This window comes from Lynx rufus, unplaced genomic scaffold (genome assembly GCF_022079265.1).
Source record: "Lynx rufus isolate CCGP_SWC_20201006 ecotype Redwood Valley unplaced genomic scaffold, mLynRuf1.p SCAF_3, whole genome shotgun sequence".
Taxonomy (NCBI): Eukaryota; Metazoa; Chordata; class Mammalia; order Carnivora; family Felidae; genus Lynx; species Lynx rufus.
Window position 1 is genome coordinate 197,296,569 of NW_025814845.1, and position 22,777 is coordinate 197,319,345.

General features: G+C 42.6%; 1 pseudogene; it reads left to right on the top strand.

Annotated features, from left to right (window-relative positions):
• The first annotated feature begins 320 nt into the window (after positions 1 to 320).
• Positions 321 to 586, top strand: LOC124519918 (non-histone chromosomal protein HMG-17-like; annotated as a pseudogene).
• Positions 587 to 22,777: the final 22,191 nt, after the last annotated feature.

The following is a 22,777-nucleotide window of genomic DNA, read 5'->3' on the forward strand; positions in this document are numbered from 1 at the left end:
TTAAAAAATAAATGAGCTGGTTAAGTGTCCGACTTCAGCTCAGGTCACGATCTCGCGGTTTGTGGGTTTGAGCCCCGCGTCTGGCTCTGGGCTGATGGCTCGGAGCCTGGAGCCCGCTTCGGATTCTGTGTCTCCCTCTCTCTCTGCCCCTCCCCCGTTCATGCTCTGTCTCTCTCTGTCTCAAAAATAAATAAACGTTAAAAAAAATTTTAAAAATAAATGAGCTGGAAGAGGAAGCGAGAACACCCCCCGGGACTGGCCAAAGCCCATGTGCTGTTGCCCCCTGCATCCAGTGCCTACCCCGCCCCCCGCCGGCCATGATGCCCAAGAGAAAGGCAGCAGGGGATTCTGAAGGAGATAAAGCCAAGGTGAAGGATGATCACAGAGGTCTGCAAGGCTATCTGCTAAACCTCCTGGAAAGCCAGAGCCCAGACCTAAGAAGGCCCCTGCAAAGAAGGGAGACGTGGTACCCAAAGGGGAAAAGGGGACAGCTGATTGTGGCAAGGATGGGAATAACCCTGCAGAATATGGAGTTGCCCAAACAGACAGGGCACAGAAAGCTGAAGGTGCTGGGGATGCCAAGTGAAATGTGGGCATTTTGGATAACTGTGTACTCCTGGTGACTGCACTGTTTGAAATACTATTTTTGATCAACTTTTATACAAATACGTACTTTTGATTTACTTTTTTTAAAGCTATGTTGTTAGCACACAGAACACTTTATTGTTGTTTTGAGGGAAAGGGCGTATGTCGCTAACAGAATATCTCCAAAGCAAGATTGATACAATGGGGCAAAACACCATTCCCTTCTAGGTTTGAGGAACTTCCTCTTGGTTCCCAGGAGGAGGGACTCCTTGACACAAACACACATTAGTCACCTTGGCACAAATGCCTTGTGGTGTGGGAAAGCTAAAATTCATTCTTTATGTCCTCTTCTCCCTGTGCTTTCCACATAGACTTGACTCCCTTAAACCCACATCCCTGTTGGAACTTGACCCCAAGAAATGGTTCTCAGTGTGGCGGGTGATCTGGACTTTACAGTGTTGCCATTGAGATGACATCTCTCAAAAGAATTCCTTTTGTAGCTTGTGCATCTTCAGGTGCATAATTCTGCCATTTTCACTTCATTTCCCGAAAGGGTTGGCTTGTGTAAAGTTTAATAACTTTTAATAACAAGATGCTAAATGTCAAGCGTCGACCCTCACTCTAAACTTTCCCTGTTGAGAGCATCAAATGAAGACTTCATTGGCCTTGATTTTGGTAGTCCATTGAAGAAGGAAGTTTAAAAATTGTTGTATACTGTTAACGACTGCCCGCCCATGTCCTGCCTGAAATACTATGATTGTTTATGAAAACTATCTGGATAATAAAGCTGGATACAGGGGCGCCTGGGTGGTTCATGGGTTAAATGTCAGACTTCGGCTCAGGTCATGATCTCACAGTTCGTGGGTTCGCGCTGTGCATCGGGCTCTGTGCTGACAGCTCGGAGCCTGAGCCTGCTTCGGATTCTGTGTCTTCCTCTCTCTCTGGCCCTCCCCAACTCACACTCTGTCTCTCACTCTCAAAAAATAAATTTAAAAAATTTAAAAAATCTGAAAAAAACTGGATACAGTTTGAACGAAAACAAAACAACCAATAAATAAATGAACTACTTATTTGCACTAAACAAAGGAGTATTTTTCCTTTCGTGAATTATGAAATTTAGTGAGGTGATACTTACTATGGTCATTTTATATACATCAGTGCATTTTAATTCTGACATCTTTTCTTCATGGCTTCCTTAAATTATTTCCATTAGGGTTTGGGTTTTACATACAGTGCTAACAGTTAATTTGGAAAGATGTAATGCAGCAACTTGAATTGAATCCTCAGTCCATCTTTTTTATTTTATTTTTTTAAAATATTTGTTTTTGAGACAGAGACACAGAAGGACAGAACGTGAGCGGGGAAGGGGCAGAGAGGGAGACACAGAATCTGAAGCAGGCTCCAGGCTCCGAGCTGTCAGCACAGACCCCGATGTGGGGCTCGAACTCACAAACCCCAAGATCATGAGCTGAGCCGGAGTTGGACACTTAGCTGACTGAGCCACCCAGGTGCCCTGCTAAGTCCATCTTTTATGACCAAACACTAAGATAAATATTATCTATATTCTAGAAATTGTTAGGGATGAATTTGTCGTAATATTATTTGTGTTTGGATGGAGTGAATTTGTCTTATTTTTATGTTTTCAATCCTAATTCATGTCTGAAGGAAAAAACCATTTGGCTTACTATTTAATAGAAAAGCTATATTTTCTTCAGTGGGATTTTTTTGGGGGTAGCTCTCCTGTACTTGTTTTACGTAATATAAAATATGATAGATGGGGGATACCTGGGTGGCTCAGTAGGTTGAGTGTCCAACTTCAGGTCATGATCTCATGGTTCATGAGTTTGAGCCCCATATTGGGTTCTTTGCTATCAGTGCAGACCCCACTTTGGATCCTCTGTCCCCCTCTCTCACTGCCCCCCCCACTCATGTGTACACACTCTCTCTCTCTCAAAAATAAAAAATAAAAATAAATGTGATAGCACATGACAAGGAGAGAACAATTCGTTTTCCTACACAGGTGGAATTTATTTTGGGTTAGAAATGTCAAATTCTGGAATGTGGGTCCTCTCCTCACTGTTGTATTTTCCCTCTCCGTGTTGTCAGTCATGGTCCCTCCCCTCGTTTTCCACCTTCTAAAATACTGCCTGTGTGTGTGTGTATGTATGTGTGTGTGTGTATATGTGTGTGTGGTGCTGGTTAGTGGAAAGAGTCCTGATCTTTGACTCTGAATTTGAGTTTTAGCCCATCCTTGTTTTGATACTAACGTTTTGTTAGAGCTCCCATTTCTGCCTTGATAGAATTAAGATACTAGCAACTTCGTGGGGTGGTTTAGAGTATTAAATGCACAAATCCCATACGCAGGCACAAAATAGTTCATTTGGTCCAAGGGAGACCATAAGATGAATATTTGCTGAATCTTATCCCTCGAATAAGAAATCAAAGAATGTCCGAACTAAAAGAGCTAAGGAATACTCCAATCTGTCTGCCTATTTCACACGTATGAAGACTCAAACTCTGAGAAGTAACAGGCAAGGTCACACAGCACCCTAGTGATGGAACGGTGGTGAGGACCCAGGAGCACATGTTCAGCCCCATCGGTGGCCCTACCTAAGCAGGCTTTATTCCAACCCAGACCCGTGTTGGCGTTTACCCGACGTATCCATCAAAATGCCAATTGCAAATGCCCTTTCAAAGCATTAAGCTATGTAATTATATTCCAAAATTTAACTTGATAGTCTGATGCCAAGTCACTGCTGGATCTAGACACTTCCTGTTTCATAAAGTGTAATGATTTGTGTGCTTTGGGTTGTGGCTGAGAGCAGCATTATTGTTTGTGGGAGCAAGGAAGGGTTTTGGGTCAACACACACACCCAATCCATAAAAAAAGTCCTTCTCTATTATTATTCCAAGGTGTCCTTTGCCTTGGAGATACTGGTTTAAATGATATAATTGCTTTTTCCTGATTTCACGTGGGCTGAAGGTTATAACAAGAATTGTCAGAACTTTTAACACACTCCATGTGAAAGACCGTTGGAATTCCTACTAATCTGGAAGTCTTAGATCCACTCTTGACTAATGTTACGATTCTAAGTCAGTTAATTACTAAACTCTCCTCTCCATCAATACAAAGAAAAAGATTATCAATGATGCTGTCGGTGTTTGGGATCTTTAATAAATCATCTCCGTATTTGCAAATAAGATTGGACCTTCCAAAACGTATAATCACCTGAAGGAAATAGAGCAGTCCTTGTATCTGCGCGGACCTTTCTCATCCATGACCTTTTCTGAACGTGTGTAAAGATCTGGTCACTCATCAGAGAGAGGTGAGCCCGCCATGGAATCCTAGGGAAAAAGTAAGACTTGCTGATGTAAAACATGGGAGTCCCCGGAGCGCTGTGTTGGGGACCGGGAATGTAAGCCCTGTTACTGCAAATAGTGTCCTGTCCCCTGTAAGGCCATTTCTGCTGTCATCAGGAGGCTTTATTTAAGTCATTCAATGCAGAGTTTGCAAAGTTTCTCTTGCCTGTTCTAATTCTGTGCTTATCGAATACAAGCCTATTTACGACTTCCCTTTCTGATAGGTCTGTGGGTCAGGCCATTGTTGCTGTCACGAGTGTCGCTGCCCATTGGTGCCTTCAGGCTGCCTCAGCGGGGTGGCCCCGCCTCCACGTGTAAGTGTGGCTGGATCTATTGAAGTAGGTTTGGCTCCCACCTGCTCCACAGAATTGACCTTGGCCGAAGAGGCAGGGGGAACACTTGGAGACTCTCGCTGTGACCGCAGAGCACCCAAGAGCAACCCAGCCCTGACGCACATCACGAGTTTTTGCTGTGTTGCATCTGCTCCCATCCCATAGGCGCAAGCAAGTCACATGCCTGAGCTGAGCAACCAGGGGGCAGGGAAGTGACCCCACCCCCCCAACCATGGAGGTTGGAGGGCATATTTTGAGCACTTATCTCCCACAGTCTGCCTGTAGGAACAATATTCTCATTACTCAGGCATGAGTATTCCAGTTCCGTCCTGCTTCTATACCTTAGACGTGAGGGCTTGGTTCCTATGACAATTTGTATTCAAAACTTAAACGCACTTTAAGTTTTTGCCTCTTCCTTTGAGAACAGCTCCCAGGACCAAATGTGCAACAGGGCACATTTCCTCTGTGCATCTGTGTCCTGACTCGCTTCTCGTGGGATAGGGTCAGATCTCAGAATGCACGGACAGGTAAATGGTTACGATGCGAATGAATGAAAGGTCCCAGAGAAGCACTCAAATCATGAGCATGATTATTTTCAAGACTGAAATAAGGGAGTAAAATGTCCCATGAGACGAAGACAACTTACTGGGGAGGTATTTATAGAATTTCACAACTCATCAGTTTGCCTGGAGCAACAGTGTTTTGTTTATGTATTTTGTCTTAGCATTTCCTCACGTGTTCATCCTTCTGCAAACCCTAGAAGGGACGGCTCTGTTCTGGGTGATGTGGACTTGGCTGGATAACAGCATCTGGGTGTCCGTTTTCTGCCAGGCAGGGAGCGGATGAGCCCTTCACTGATCTTCAGGAGAACTAAGCCTTAGTTACCAGTTAGCCGGTATTTAGACGTGTGAACACACGACGCAGAATTTCCCTTCTCTGGGCCTCCCCAAGCTTGATTTAACTTGAGGCGGCTTTGTATTAAAGGGTGTCTAACAGCCTTCTAGGCTATTCTGATGCTTTGATTTTGTTTATCTCAGATTACCTGCTCTGGCATCACCGGTTGCACTTCCTGTGGGAGAAAAAGCAAAGTGGATGGGAGCCCATGGGCATAGGAAGCAACAACCCATGGGTTTCCTGGGGAGAAGGTACCTGGGACATCTGTAGTGGGGCACGTGCCACGGTCAGAAACAGTGCCCATCGTTCCTCCCCCCGCTTGGCTCTGAATGTTCTTCCCTGAGGCTTCAGAAATGAAGACAGGGCTGAACACACACTGAGAGCTTGCTCACTCAAGGATAAATCAGAGCTCTCTCTTTACCACTTCAGTTCACTAGTTGATGGTAAACCTAGTTACCACATATGGTTTGTACAGAGGCTACTCACTATGGTCCGAATGTTTGGGTCCCCTGGGCACGCATGTGTTGACATCTTAGCCCCCAAGGTGGTGGTGTTAGGAGGCAGGTCCCATGGGGAAGCCCTGATAAGTGCTATTGGCTTCCTTATTCAAGAGACCCCAGAGGCGTCTGCCCTTTCTGCAGGTGAGGACACAGCGAGAACCAGGAAGGGAGCCCTCACCAGACACCGAATCTGCAGGTGCCTTGATCTCGGGCTTCCCAGCCTCCAGAAACCGTGGGAACCAGGACTCATAAGCCCTCTGGTGCATAGATTTTCCTACAGTAGCCCTAACTGGCCCAGTCCTGAAGGAGAAATGGAGACAAGAAAATATGCACAAGCAAGCGTCCTTTGGCTTTCTGGGAGGGAGTAAACATAGCGTGGGAAGTGGGATTTTCGTGGAACTTGGGCTAGGAACCATATTAGAAAGGTCCCAAGAGTAAAACCACCACCCGTGTGTTCAGACGTGTGTGCAGTGATTGAGGTCTTGGGGGGCGTCCCTCCAGGGCTTGAGCTTGGTTAGCATGAGGAAGAAAATAGAACCCATTATCAGATTTAAAGTATAAATCCAGTTGATGGCTTTCTTTGTCCTAGAATTCCTCCTTCCACTGCCCCGCGCCCCTCCTACCAGGGCCCCGTGACACTTCCTGTGGCAGCTGGCTCTTCAGTAGATGCCTGTTTGGTGCATGAATGAGTGTGGACGGAAGGGATGTGGGTGATTCAAGGAGGTGAAAAGGCAGGATTGAGTAACTGTGTTACGTTGCTTATTGGGTGATGCTTTCCATCCTTCCTTTGATTTTTTTTTAAATTTTTTTTTTCAACGTTTATTTATTTTTGGGACAGAGAGAGACAGAGCATGAACGGGGGAGGGGCAGAGAGAGAGGGAGACACAGAATCGGAAACAGGCTCCAGGCTCTGAGCCATCAGCCCAGAGCCCGACGCGGGGCTCGAACTCACGGACCGCGAGATCGTGACCTGGCTGAAGTCGGACGCTTAACCGACTGCGCCACCCAGGCGCCCCCCTTCCTTTGATTTTGATGTGTACCCACACCTCATGGTCAATACCCATGAACGGGATGTGACAGCTAACAAAAATATCTATTTGGGCATCAGTCAGATTTTTCTGAGTTTGCCTTTTCACATTTGGCACACGTCTTCAGGACCTCTTTCCGCACGGACTCGCTAGAATCGTTATTTATGTATAAAAAGGACGGTAGCTCTACCTGGATCCATCTGGAGAACGCACGCACTCTCTGGAAATAGCTGCATGACTGGGTTTCTGCTAACAGCAGAATGTGATTTGCTCCCGTACCTTCGTGTTGTGTTCCATGCCCTTTTGGAGTTTGGCAAAATTACTTTTAATTATCTCTGCCGCTTCCTTTAATAAGTAGCTTTGAGCAGCTTCCTAGGGCCGCCTCTCCCCTTTCTGTGTGAGGTTGCACTTGCTTCTCCAAAACACATTAAAAGGACACACTGAAGGCAAGTTGGCACTGTTACATTTCAGTCACACTGTCTGCGTGAGAGCACGGGCTTGCTAGGTTCAAGGGAGCACCTGCTTGAAGAAGAACATGGCCTATTTTGGGAATGCGGGCTTTCAGCTGCTGTAATAATCACAATGGCACATCCAACCCACCCCCACCCCCCCGCCCCAAATTACATGGTTCACTGTGTTTATGGTACAGAAAGAAACGCCAACCTCTGGGGTGCTGGGAGATCAATGGCATTATTTTTTCACTTCTTTTGGAACCCATTTACATTTGTCTGTTGTTCTGAGGTAGGGTGACACAAGAGGGAGAAACTCCAGGAGCAAATCATGAGAAATCAGAAACGATCACAGTTTGTGGGCTGGGAAAGCATAGGTAGGCTACGTAAAATGAGCAACTCACAGAACATTATCAAATTCCCACCGCCCAAAGGTATTCTCATATCTCCGTTGTAATTTTACTTTGTATTTCACTTGCCAGGATAAGACGTGTGTAAGGAAAAAGAACCAATTATGTCATAAAGAGGTACCTACACGTATTGGGTAAATAGTTTATTGAGAAATTCAACTCGTTGGATTTGATCTGCTACAACTTTCCCCCTGTATCTAAACATGGCTTGGGATATTTGACCACACACTCATTTCTCCTTTGGTGTGAGGCAATGAGTAACCCTCTTGTTCTACGAGAGGCCCCTTCATTTTTCATAGTGGTTCCTAATGCCGTCTTCCTCTAACTCACTGGGGTCCTGATCTAGCGGTCAGTCTTCCGTCTTGCCCTGCCAGTCCTTCCTTGTCTCTCTCTCTCTCTCTCTCTCTCTTACTCCTTCTCTCCCTGCAAATGCATTTCTCTTCCTTATCCTAAAATAAAATAAGCTAGCAAACTAACAAAATCCAAAAAAAGAAAGGCAAAAAAATATTCTCAGCTACCTACTCAAGTCATTGTTTCGTGTTGTTCTCTTTCATGGGATGCTACAAGTTCATATTGAGGGTTGATAGCTAGAGTGAGGATTATGTTTTTCCTAACCACGTTGTGGTGATTATGACCACACACAGTAATTTGTAAAAGAAGACTCAGGAAATAATTGCTATATTTTTATATATACAATATATATTTTTAGATACACAATAAAACCTTGGATTGCAGTGAGTGTTCTGCAAGACGAGGAAACATTTCTAATAAATTCTAACTTGATAAATGAGCGATATCTTGCAATATGAGTAGTACGTAATGCCGAACATCACGTGATCACAACTGAGCCAATGGTTCTAGAAATTCGCTTCGATCCTTAAGTACTTTGGATTGCAAGCATGTTTCTGGAATGAATTATGCTTGCAAACCAAGGTTTTACTGTTTTTTTTTTAATGTTTATGTATTTATTTTTGGGAGATAGAGCATGAGCAGAGGAGGAACAGAGAGAGGGAGGGGGAGAGAATCCCAAGCAGGCTCCGCACTGTCAGTGCCGGGCCAGATGCAGAGCTCAAACCCATGAACTGTGAGATCATGACCTGAGCCCAAATCAAGAGTTGGATGCTTAACTAACTGAGCCACCCAGGCACCCCAAGAATTACTATTTTTAAATGGATGAGTTATGTTATTTCTAAGTAGCTGATTTATCTTTCTTATGAATGATCTTGTGAACATGGTTTCCTTCTCTTGGTAACAGCTTGAGAGCACAGAACTCTGTGTGGGGCTTACTCATAACAAGAGTGAATGCATTAAATGGTGTCCACTGTTTCCTTAGGCCCATTTTTGGCTTCCTGTTATGATCTTTCCTTTTCTCTGATTGATTTCGAAGACCAGGCTAAAGATCAGTAAATATATACAGTGTCTTTTTACCTCTCCTATGAAATGACAGGTTTCATTTTGATTATGGCTCATCACCAGCTGCCCTGCTCAGTCTTCAGGTCTTTTTGTCTCCACTACTGGTGACTGCTGCATTCTTTTCTTCTGTGCCCTGTTGCCTCTACTTGTTTGGATGTTCTCTACCCCCGAATGACGCCACCTTTCCCCATTTCCTGATTTGTCTTATCTGGCTCCTGTCTGTACTTCACCACCGATCTCATCCATTTCCATGCTGTTATCTGTTACTTTGGGGTGGAAAACCTGCTGATACTTACCCTCAGCCTGTGACTTCCTTCTGTAGCTCTCTACTTCTGTCTTTCAGGTTCTTCATTTGAGGCCCTGGCGATTTTCACTTAGCAGTTAACAGGACTCTCCATCTCATCTCTCACACTTGTGCTTCATGGTTTCCTTTGTTTCCATTAATGTTACTAACGTCTTCCAACATTGGGACCTCAGAGCTCACATGGCTTTTCCATCAGTGCTGCCTTTTTATTGGTCCTCTCCCTGCTCAACTCTCTGTTCTTTATCAAATTAAGACTAATTTACGCAATGACTATGATGTCTAGCCTCCTTTCTCATTTCCGCACCATTGCCAGGCTAAGCATTTTTTTGGTCCATTAACAAATAAAAGGAGTATGACAAAAAGGAATGAACCTGGCCACTGAAGTCAAATGGCAAGGATTTGAGTCCACACTCTCCTCCTCGCTGGTTTAGCTCGGTTATTTTGTCTCACAAGATAGCTTCAAAGTTGGTTCTATCAGTCATGATGGGCTGGTTTATTATGCCTAGTCACAAATGCCAGTGATTATAATGGGATTTAACTTTCTTTCTTGGTTTATATATCCAACATGGAATAGTAGGGGACCTTGAATGGGGAAAGCAGTGCCATACTTTTTTGCAGTAACAATTAAATGCTGGGGTCCAAAAACAACACAGGTAATTTCTGCTCAGTTTTGTTGCCATGGCTAACTACAGATGGTGGGAGGGGTAGACTGATGAGTCAGTACTCTCAGGTTTGGACTTGCACCGAGGGGGGATGTGTGTTCTAAGCAGAAGCTGGGCAAGCTACTGTGCTCTGTTCTCCCTTCCATGGTGTAGCATTTGTCAGATGGGCCTCAGCCTGAAATCAAATGATGTGAAACACAGTTGCTACTCACTGGTGAAAAACTGGCAATGTAACTGAGAAATATACTTCTATTATTTTAAGCCACAGAGATTTGGGGATTGCTTGTTACTGCAACACAGTGTAGGAAAAGCTGATAAATACAGCTCTGAAGGGTACTTATAATTACAGTTACTACTGTTTTGCCGTCACGGTGGGGGTGTTCTGCAAACAATTTTGCAGGAGTTACCAGATGAATTGTGTCTGGTCAGGGCCCTGATCATACAATTTCCCTGCTCAAACTCCATTGTTAGAAAAATTTAGTTGATCTGTCAAGATTTGTTTGTACATTTTCACTTCAACCGTATTTAAAAACTATTAATAATCTCAGCCATTGGTTTTATGCTCAAACTCAGCTCCTCTTCTAAACGCCTCAGTTTCTTTCTTTGCAATTTCTTAATTTGTGGTTTCCTTCTTTGGAATTCTTCTTGTAATGTTCTTTCTACATTTTGCCCTGAGTACAACTTCCAATTTGTATCCTTTCAAGACTACTTCCCACTGATTTTTCCCTTCTTGAAAAGTTTCCTGATCTCTCAGGTAGATGCCCACTTTCTTCCTCTGGTTTCTATAGCATTAGAACTACATCAGCAGCTGGTGTATCACTTTCTTAATACGTAAATTATGAATATGCCTTATCTGTTTGAGAGAGACTCTGTGTGACAATCGGGATACAGCCTTGACGTAGTGAACAATGCCTCTTGGATACTGAATAGGGGAATGACTTTATCTCCAATGCATTGGGTTCTAAAACAAGCAGAATGTATTAAAAATATATCTCAAAAGTAAACGATGTTTATTTTCTATTGGAAGACTTTGGCCGTTGAAAAGGAGCCCTAGCAGGAGCTACAGAATCCATAATCACAGTTTGTAAGTTTAGTATCAAATGTAGAATGTATGTGGAAAGAAGATAAAGGAAGTGAAAGATCATGACAGAGTTATTTAGCTAAGGATTGATGTGAAAAAGTCTGTTGACAACCTTGACTTTAATTCAAACTTTTATTGCCTATCTCTCGAGAACAGACATATTCGTTCTTGTTTTTAAAACAGATTCTCTCCTCTCAGGTATTCCTCACAAGCCCTTAACTCCTATACCAGCCATCCCTATTTGGAGCCATTTTATCCTGGTGAAGACAAAAAACATTTCTATTTCTTATTATCTGCACCTCCCTGCCCCTCTACTCTTCAGGGCTCCCTCTGTGTGATAGGGACTTCGTTAGCCATCCTTCTGTAGCAAAGGCAGAAGCGTGGTCTTTTTTAAGCCCTGACACTTTAGAGGTAGATTGTCTCTATTCACTCAGAAGTTCTCAACTTACTGGTCAGTTGGTATTCCGGCTGTCATTAGCCTCAGGGATTTAGGATTCAAATGATTTGTTCCAGGTGGTAGGAGAGAAAGCCTAGACATTGGCCAATAATTAAATCCTACTTTGAGAGTTGAAGTCCGAGATAGTGAAAAGAAATACAGCATTCTGTAAAGGAGAAACACACAGCAGTTTTTAAAATATTATATATACATCATAGAGCAAGCACATGAGTGAGAGAGATGGGCGTAGGTACAGGCATACTCATTACTCTGAGGAATCAACAAGTTGTATAGACGTTGGGTAGGTTATCGTTACGGACACAAAGCTACCAGTTAGGAAACAGAAATATAACTCTGTAGTGATGATTACACACATGGGCCATACACGTGAAAATAAATCATTGTGCATGGCACACAAAGAAAAACCCACTATCAAAGTCAAAGACTTGAAACACTCCTCCGTGCGATTAAACATGGAGATTAGAACTAACTACCACTTGAATTGTTAGATGCACGTTCCTTTTAAATGCACATAAAATACCAACGTAGATCATGTGCTGGGCAAGAAAACCAATTGTCAATGAATTTCAAAGGCTTGAAATCGCCAACTACAAAATAGATTCACTGACCACAATGAACTAAAATGAGGAACAGTAACAAGTAAGATGTGTTAATTGGCTAGGGCTGGCATAACAGAGAACCACAGACAGCCGGCAGAGGGGTTAAACAACAGATATTTATTTCCTTGCAGTTCTGGAGACTGGAGGTCCAAGATCAAAAATATCAGCAGGTTTGATTTGTGGTGAGATTTCTTTCCTTGGCTGTCTTCTCCCTGTGTCGTCACATGGTCTTCCTTTGCTACCTGTGTCCACTGTTCCTCTTCTTATAAGCGCACCAGTCATACTGGATTAGGACCTACACTGTTGAACTCATTTTTACATAATTACCTCTTTAAAGATCCTGTCTCCAAATACAGTCACATTCTGAGGTAATAGGGTTTAGGACTTAAGAATATGAATCTGAGGGGCACCTGGGTGGCTCAGTTGTTTAACCATCCAACACCGGCTCAGGTCATGATCTCACAGTTCGTGGGTTGAAACGCTATGTCGGGCTCCATGCTGACAGCTCAGAGCCTGGAACCTGCTTCAGATTCTGTGTCTCCCTCTTTTTCTGCCCCTCCCCCACTAGCTCTCTGTCTGTCTCAAAAATGAATAAAAATGTTAAAAAATATGAATCTGGAATGGATTCAATTCAGCCCCTAGAAAAGCCCCAGATATTTAAGCATTCAACAGTGCATCTGAAAATAGCTTATATGTTAAAGAAAAAGTAACAGGGACAATTTGAGAAGTTTTGAACTTCAAAATAAGATCAAAACATTTCAAAATTGGTGAGATGCAGCTAAAACAATACTAAGAGGAATATTTATAGCTTTAAATGCTTATGCTAGAAAACATGAATGGTTCAAAATTTTCAAAATCAGAATTTCCACCTGAAAAAAACTATTAAGAATAAAATAAACCCAACGTAAGCAGGTGAAAAGAAATAGTAAATATAAGAAGAAATGAAATAGCAAACAGATAAATGATAGAGAAAAATCAAAAAAGCTAAAAGCTGGCTATTTTCAAAAGATTAGTAAAATTGATAAAATGTTAGAGCAGTCAGAAAGATAGAAAAGGAAAAAGGCAGCAGTGTAGTTTAATGGAGAAAGAAGAGTATTCAACAAATGTTGCCAGAAAAATTCTATACACAAACGGAAAAAAATAAATCCTATTCATAATCCCACCACAGCCAAAAATTAACCCCATATTGACCACTAGTCTAACTGTAAAAACTAAAACTTTCAAGCTCATAGACCTAGAGGATTTTTGCAACCCTAGTGTATGCAACAATTTCTTAGAATACAGAAAGCACTAAGCATCAAGAAAAATCTACATTTTTTAAGAAGTTGAGTTATAATTGACCTATAACGTCGTATAAGACTCATGTGTAAAGAATGATAATTTAATATATGTACATATTGCAGACTGATCACTAAGTCTAGTTACCATCACCACACATAATTAACATTTATTCGTGATGAGATCTTTTAACCTCTACTCTCAACTTTCAAACAGGCGATAGAGTGTTATTGACTCAAGTCAGCATGTTGTACATTACATCCCCAGGACTTACGTTATTTTGGTGGTCTTCACCCATTTTGCCCACCCCACATCCTCTGCCTCTGGCAACCAACAGCCTGTTCTCTTGTTCCATGAGGTTTTTTGTTTTTGCTTTTAATTCCACATATATGTGAAATCATACAGTATTTGCCTTACTCTGAGTGACTTACTTAGTGTAACTCTTTCAAGTTTCGTTAATGCTGTCTCAGACGGTAGGATTTCCTTCTTTTTATGGCTGAATAATATTCCTGTGTGTGTGTGTGTGTGTGTGTGTGTGTGTGTGTGTGTGTCTAAAATCCCACATTTTCTCTATTCATTCAGCAGACACTTAGGTCTCTTCTGTCTTGACTATTATAAATAGGGCTGCAGTGAACATGGAGGTGCAGGTATCCCATATGTGTTCCCTTTGGATAAATACCTACAGTTGGGATTGCTGGATCATATGGCTGTTCTATTTTTAAGTATTTGAGGAACCTTTATATTGTTTTCCACAGTGGAATATTCATTTACATTTCCACCAATCATCACAGGGATTTCTTTTTTCCCCACATTCCTGCTAACACATTTTATTCCTTTTTTTTTTTTTTTTTTTTTTGATAATAGCCATTCTGACACATGTGAGGTGAGACCTCATTTTGGTTTTGACATGCATTTCCCTGCTGACCAGTGATCTTGAGTATCCTTTTAGGTACTTTTTGGCCGTCATATTCTTCTTTGGAAAAATGCCCGTTCAGATCCTCTGCCCATTATTTAATCCAATTGTTCATTTTTTTTTTAATTTTTTTAACGTATATTTATTTTTGAGACAGAGAGAGACAGAGCATGAACAGGGGAGGGGCAGAGAGAGAGGGAGACACAGAATCGGAAACAGGCTCCAGGCTCTGAGCCATCAGCCCAGAGCCTGACGCGGGGCTCGAACTCACGGACCGCAAGATCGTGACCTGAGCTGAAGTCGGACGTTTAACTGACTGCGCCACCCAGGCGCCCCCAATTGTTCATTTTTTAAAATTGTTTTATTGAGTTGTATGAGCTTTTATATATTTTGGATATTACCTCTTATGAGATACATGATTTGCAAATATTTTCTCCCACTCTTTAGGTTGCCATTTCATTTTGCTGGTGGTTGCCTTTGTTGTGCAGAAGCTTTTTAGTTGAATGTAGTCCCATTTGTGTATTTTTGCTTTTGTTGCCTTTGCTTTTGGAGTCAAATCTAAAAAATCATCCCCAAGACTGTATACTGTTTCTTCCAGGAGTTATATGGTTTCAGGTTGTATTTTCAAGTCTTTAATCAATTTTAAGTTAATTTTTGTGTGTGGTATAAGATAATGGTCCAGTATCTATCTATCTTCCCTTCCCTCTTCCTTCCTTCCTTCCTTCTTTTCTTTTTTCTTTTCTTTTCTTTTTTCTTTTCTTTTCTTTTCTTTTTTTTCTTTTCTTCTTTTCTTTTCTCTTTCCTTTCCTTTCCTTTCCTTTCCTTTCCTTTCCTTTCCTTTCCTTTTCTTTCTTTCATGTGGATTTGCAGTTTTCCCACTACCACAGCACCATTATGTGAAGAGACTGACTGTCCTTTCCCCACTGTATACTCTGGCTCCTTTTTTTATGAAGTAACCCTATATGTGTGCATTTATTTCTGGGTTCTCTGTTCTGTTGCATTGATCTATATGTCTGTGTTTATGCCGTTAACATACTGTTTTAATCACTAGCTTTGCAAAACGTTTGAAATCAGGAAACACGATGCCTCCAGATTTGCTCTTGTTTCTTTTTTTTTTTTTAACTTTTTTTTTAACTTTTATTTATTTTTGAGACAGAGAGAGACAGAGCATGAACGGGGGAGGGGCAGAGAGAGAGGGAGACACAGAATCGGAAACAGGCTCCAGGCTCTGAGCCATCAGCCCAGAGCCTGACGTGGGGCTCAAACTCACGGACCGCGAGATCGTGACCTGGCTGAAGTCGGACGCTTAACCGACTGCGCCACCCAGGCGCCCCTGCTGTTGTTTTTTAATATTGCTTTGGCTATCCGGAGCCTTTTGTGGTTCCATATAAAATTTAGAATTATTTAAAGTACATTTCTTAAATATTTAAAATCCATTCTTATCAAGAGTCAGCATTTAGAAAATAATTAGGCAAACAACAGCCTGGGAGATAATCTATTCATTACATACCTATAACAAAGATTCATACTGAGAATATATAAAGAACATCTACAAATCAACGTTGAAAGACAAAGAGCTCCAGAATTTGGCCAAAATCACAGGCGTTTCAAAAATGTGGATATCCAAATGAGTAATAAGCACGTAAAAAGATGGTCAACGTCGTTATTCATTAGGGAAAAGCAAAAGCACAGTGCAATACGATTTTATACCTAAGAGAATGGTGCAATGAAAAAGTAAAAATATTCCATTTTGTCAAAGATGCACAGCAACTGGAAGTCTCATACATTGCAGGAGTTTTAAGCGTTACAAATACAATGGAAACTTTTGTGTTTATTATTCAAATAAAATTAGGTATTTAACCTTATGACACAGTTATTCCACTTCTAGCTATCACTCCCCCCAAATTACAACGTGCATTCAACCCCAAACGTCCACAAGAATATTTTATTACAACAACCCCAGTCTGGAAGCAACCCACAGATCCAGCAGGAAAAGTGTTAAATTTTAACATCTTTATACAATAAGATATTACATAGCAGCTAAAGAGAACATGTTCCCAGTACCCATGGAAGCACATAAATCAGTACACTGAGCAGACTGTGCCATGTGTGTGAGGTTCAAGAACAGATCTGATTTACGACAACGGGAATAAGAAAAAGGTTGTACCTGGGACAGGGACAGGGGACTGGCCTTCCAGGAGCATGGGAAAGTTTGTAGGGTGATCACAACATCCTATATTGTGACATGGGTATGCACAGTTGTCAAAGCTTATAAAATTATACACGTAAGATCTGTGTATTTTCTAACACATAAGTCTATGCCCCAATTTAAAAGGAGCTTTTTAATGTCTTGAAGGTGACAGTCCTGTAGACTGTTACATAGACTGGATATTGGTGTCCTCTGAGAATTCAAATGTCAAAACCCCACTCCCCCTCCCCCCATGTGATAGTATCAGGAGGGTGGGCCCTTTGGGAGGTGATGAGGATTGGATGAGGTCTTGGGGGGTGGAGCCCTCGCCAATAGGATGAGTGCCTTTCTAGGAGTCACAAGAAGCTTGCCTGGCCTCTCTGCTCTCCACCACGTGAGGGCACAACAGGACGTCAGCCATCTGTGAGCCTGGAAGAGAGCCTTCACTGAAACTCATGCTGGCATCCTGATCTCAGACTCCCAGCCCCCGGCACTAGGAGAAATAAAGTTCTCACATGGAAAGCTCCCCAGTCTGTGGTATCTGTTGTCACAGCCCCGAAGGACAGACAGAGGCCACAGATCTGAAAGGTGGGAGACAGTATGAAGACAGGGACAGGAGACCCCAGACTCCAAACAAGGGAGAACAGGTGGAGGTGGGGGGAGACCGTGGAAAACGATGGATCCCAAGCAGAGAAGGACACGTGCTTGTTTGGTGGCTGTATGATGATAACAGTCTGAGCAAAGTGGACACGTTCTTCATGAGTTTGGGGAAGAAATATTACATTCGGCAGTGCAACAAGAAAAGGCACCTGATAGGCCACAGATGAAACTTGGAAATTGATTATTTGGAGTTGAAATACTGAGATTATGGCGGATGTTCTTGCCAAGACTATTTTTACCTTGAAAAGCGGTAACAGAAAATCTCCCCTACTCACAGCCTGATGACCATGTGGGGTCCCTCAAGCGCCACTGTTTTTCATCAGCCAACTCCCTGCCCCCAAATCATCCTCCTCAGTTGAAGGAAAAACCTGGAGTCTGTTAGGTAAATACAGAATAAGGAAAGGTCTTTTGTGGTCTCATCCCGCATTTCTGAAACTTGAAATCTTTTATTTGGAAATTCTGGGAGCCACTGCAAACTTAGTCTTTATAAAATCCAAAGAACCATGGATCTGTTGGGACAGATCAGTGCACCTGTTCACAGAGGTGATGGTCAGCCTGTCATCTCAGGCTGTATGGCAATGACCCATCTTTTCAAGTGTGAGTTTCAGCAAAGAGCAGAGTTTTCATCCTGAGACCTTTTGGGAACGCTGGGAAGCACAGACCCTCAAGAAATCCATGCTAATCTCATTCCTGTGTTATTAAAGTAGCTCAGATTCCTTGTCACTGTTTCAAAAGCATGGTTTGAAAACTTCCCTAAACTCAAACCTGAACCTTCTCCAAATTATACTGACTTAACCGATTCCATTTGCTCCAATCTTGTTAAACCTCACAACTCTGGAAATGACTAATGGAACAGATAGCTAAAGCACATCAGCCGTTCAGTTTCTGGACACCAGATCAGTGTTTTTAAATTTCAGATCCCTGGGGTTCTGGGGCTCTTTCAGACATCCTGAGGGTTGTCTATCTACAAGGCTGAGCAGGCCCAGAAACTCAGAAAGATGAGGGAAGAAAGGCTTTCCCAGGAGCTTAATAGACTCTGCCGTCCAAGTCCAACATCAAAAGCCACAGAGAGCCATTACTCAAAAGACATCTAGGATCAGTATCGCAGAATTAAAATGATTTATTTAGAAAAAAAATTTCACGCCACTGGAAGATAGTTGGATGAATAGATAAATGTAGAGAGCATTGCCCTATGTTTGTTCTTTTATCCTTGTGGGTTCTTTCTCCTCCTCATGCTTTCTGTCTTAGTTATTCTGCACCAGCTTCGTGGGTCTTTTCCTGCATTGGGTCTTGCAGCCCCCTCCAGTGAGGCTCCCCAGCTAGCCTGCTTGGAGACAACGACGTGCCTGCAGGGACCCGAGCGGGTGGCGCACGATGCCGCACCTGTGCGGACATGAAGGGTGCAGGATGGTGGGGGAGGAGGAGCCCCACTGGGGTGCAGATGCAGGAAGGTCTCCCCCATCTTACAGGGATCTCTCTCCAGCCTCAGGCAAATCCAGAGAAACTCAGCAGCCACTGAGCAGACAGGGTCTGAATGGGTGCTGGCTGGGACATGACCGTGTCCTCAATGAGCAAAATCCTAGCTGAGCTGCAGTGGAAGGCGACCCAGCAGGCTGGGATGAAGAGCAGACAGGACCAGAGCTATGTGGATTTGTCCCCATGTGTCCATTTTCCCCTTTGCCCTGCCCAATACAGCCCAGCGACATCGCCTGAATCCCTTGGGTTCGACTCTTCAAGACTCACCTCCGGTACCTCCTCCTTGAGGCACCTTTCTTGACAAAAAGCACTGTTTAAAGTCAAGTACATAATCCACTTCTCTTTCAGAGCATGAAACTCACTGTGATGTGAAAGTTACGTTTTCTTGTCTGTGTCTCCGTTAAACTGTCAGGTCTCCTTGTGCGGAGGGGGGATAAGAATATATTGCTCATTTGTATTCCCAGCGCCAATTCAGGGCTGGTTATAGAGCATGATATCTTAGCTAACAGCCTATGTGTATACAACAAGGTTCTGGAAACGTCGAAGAGGGGGAAAGAGCCCAGAGGGGTGTGTTCTGCCGTAGGAGTGGGGAGAGATCTGGACGGGAGGACAGTGCAAGCATCCAACCGGCTTATAAGTTCTTGCTGAGGTCTGAGGCTCGATCATGATGATAACTATGAGTGGGGAGAAACTGGCTTCTGGAAGACATGGCAGAGATTTGAAAGAGCCACCATAGGGAAGGGAAAACAGAAGGAATTGAAGACTCAAGGAATAATACTGAAAACTCAGTGAAGAATTTTTTTTTGGAAGTTTAAGGAAATGATTCAGTGTTGATGTGCTTGGCTAGAAATAGTTGGAAAAAGGGCAGGCAGAATAGGTAGAGTAGGACTTCAAAAGAGAGAAGTCAGTCTCTCCTGGGAGGATGGGAAATAATTGAGCCGATTGATGAAGTCCCAGTATTGTTCTGAAATATTTCAATCTAAAGATAATTTGAAAGGAACTACCTTTCTAGTTTCTTTCTGCCATCACTGGGGAAATGGAAAAACCTTCAAAGATTTACTTAGGCAATGGCCTTTTAACAAAACCACAACACAGTACTGTTGACCCATAACTGAACTCCCAGAAGATGTTACTGTTTGTGCAGATCCTGCCTTGGTACGAAATCAGGAAAATCAGCAGAGGAGTTACGCGACAGACAAAACTTTTCAGCGCTTTGTGTCTTGTTGAACTGGATTTTCCAAAGGAATTATTAAATACATGAACATAATTTGAATTCCGGAGAAAAAATGTCAAGGAGGCCATGTCCCTATTGGCTTTTGGTAGCTGAGTTCCAAGGCGAGCAGAAATAACCATTTCTGAGACCCCGAATAACCACGGATGGCGGATATGGTGGATATGGACAGGGCATTAAGGGCTCTGAGATCTTACCAGACCTGGGCGTGTCTAGGACAGTGTGTGGCATGAGCATAATGGAGAAAAGTTACATTCCAGGTTTGACCTCAGCCCAGGAAGGAGGGTGGGAAGGCACATCCTAGGAATTTGGAGCAACGGCAGAGCGTCCAAAAACACTGGAAGTGGTGCACAAAAGGCGGACAGGATGTCATAAAACGGTATGTTTACCTGGAAGGCTGAAGGAACGTCATTTTCTGGGCATGTCCCCAGGACTCTGGGACTGTGTTGCCCGCCAGACGTGGGCATGAGTTCTGTACGGCTCCGGCCACTGTGGGCTTGTTGTTTGGTGCCCACAGCATGTGCCATGCATCACAGCCCGTCAGTTGTCACAGAAATTTCACTTACTCTCCACCCTTATGCAAGATATTGGAGTTTTCTTCTGTTCCAGCAGACGGCGGTGTTTTTTTGTGGGGAGGGGTAGATGTTTCATGCACGCACGAGAAGGTGTATTCTCCGTGAGCCGGGAGGAGAGATGTCCATTGGTGCAACCAGATCCAGTGGTTGGCTGACTGATGCTGCCTCTGTTCATACGGACTTTAGTCCTCCTGATGGGTTTTGGACAGAGCATCGTATGTCCGTCCCCTTTCCATGGTGCCGTCCACCCGTTTTTTCTTGCATCTTCTTTCATTCGTGCTCCGTCATGGTGGTTTCTGCGCTATTTGGTGCATGGGTATTTCCCAGTATTGTATCTATATTGTGAATTGGGACTTCTAAAATAAAGGATCCTTTTTTCTTTTCACTCACTTAAAGCTTTGTGGCCTGATGCCTACCTTGTGTTTTTTGCAACCGTGCTTTCGTAATATCTGTCTTTGCTCTGTAATATCTACGCCCCTCCTTTGATTTTTAGTTTTATCCAGCTCACTTTGCTTTTATGTAGGTCTCTTCTCTGCAGTACAGAGTTTAGCTTTTCTACACACACTACCCTAACGCTGTGTTTTAATAATGAGGTTATGCTCGTTTACATTTATAAATTTTATAACCTTAGGCAATTTACTGAATATATTTATTGTATGTACTGTGTTTCTTTCTGTCTAAACTGGTATTCATTTGTATTACTTACTGCCTTTTTGGTCTTGTGGCTTTCTTTCTAACAACACTTTATATAATGACCTGAGTGCTTTTTTCCCAGCTCAACCATCCCTTATCTGTTTAATCGAAATTAGAAGATGTCCGATCTTTACATATAATAATCAATAAGCTTAATGTATTTTCCCTCCACTTCCACTTTGTTTCAGCTTGTTATTTGGATTTTGTCAGCCCATGCCTCCAGTCTTACCCCCTCTTTGATTTCCTTTGAGATCTGCATTAAATATGTTCAGCGCTCCACACTGGTCCTTGCCAAGAGACATATGTAGGTTATATCTTGGAACTGACCATTCTAAGTCAATTTCCCAGATTCCTGGTGAGCCCTTCCAATACGCAGATCTACATATTCTTCAATTTTTGCAAAGTTTTGGTAGGTTATAGTTTTAAAGTTTGGCAGATGATTGTTTTGGCTTTTCAGTCTTTGAGGACTCTGACTATAATTTTGTTGTACCTTCTCTTTTATATCAATTTCCTCTTTGCGATTTATATATATTTCTTCACGTCATGTTTCTTTTATTGTCTTTGCATTCATTTCTCTTTGGGGACTGTCTAACTTAGTATTTATCTTTTCTCCTTCAGTTTCTTTCCTCAGTTCAGGTGACTCAGTTCATAACTTGCTGTGTTGGTTCATTTCTGTCTAAAGTTTTAAATTTCTGATAGAAAGTTTTTCTTAATTGTTTTTAATGTTTATTTATTATTATTGTTTTTTGAGAGAGAACAAGCACAAGCAAGGGAGCGGGGAGAGAGAGAGGGAGACACAGAATCTGAAGCAGGCTCCAGGGCACAGAGTCCAATGTGGGGCTCGAACTCATGAACCATAGATCATGAATGACCTGAGCCAAAGTTGGCCACCCAACTGACTGAGCCACCCAGGCACCCCTCAAAGTTTTTAGTTTTATTTTTATTTTTTTGTATCTACAAATAGTTTTTTAAGATGACTAATTATGGGCAGGGTAATTGGTAAGTGTATTCCTTTGTTCTCTGACACTTTGGGAAGATTTTGTTATGAGCGTCAGCTTCTATTGGTGACTTCTTTTAATAGCCCTACATGGAAGCCTGTATTTTTTTTCTTTTTTTCGCCTTTCAAGTTTTTTGTGATGTTTTATATATTCAGGAACCAGATGTGGGTGACGATTTTGGATTCTTATTGGTCCATTTTTGTTCTTGTTTGCTCTGAGAAGGGCTCTAATGGCCGTTGTTTCCTTCTTCGTGTTTGCCGCATCTCTAAGGATGACCTCTGGTTCCAAGTCTCTTTGCTCTCACTTTGAGTTGGTGGCTTTCTAGGACCACCACCTCTTGTTCTACACATTCCCAAATCCCTTCTCTTTTTGCTGCAGGAGGAAGTTCTCTGCTGTCCCCGGTCTCAGACCTGGTCTCAGTAGTTCTCCATGCAGGGTAGGACCTTTCCTTTCTAAACCTTGTTGCATTTCTGTTCTTCCACCATTAGGCTCCTCGTATTGATACTCATGTTTTTATGGAGCGTGTGTGGATATCACACACAATCTTATAGATGTTTCTGGGTGTACACATGAAAAATTCCTTCAAGTTGAGATGCCGGGGGGATAATTGGTTGTTGTGTGGAAAACTATATAAAATGACCAAGAAAGAGCTCTTACCAGAAAAAAAAATAATGAGCCATTATAAAGTATG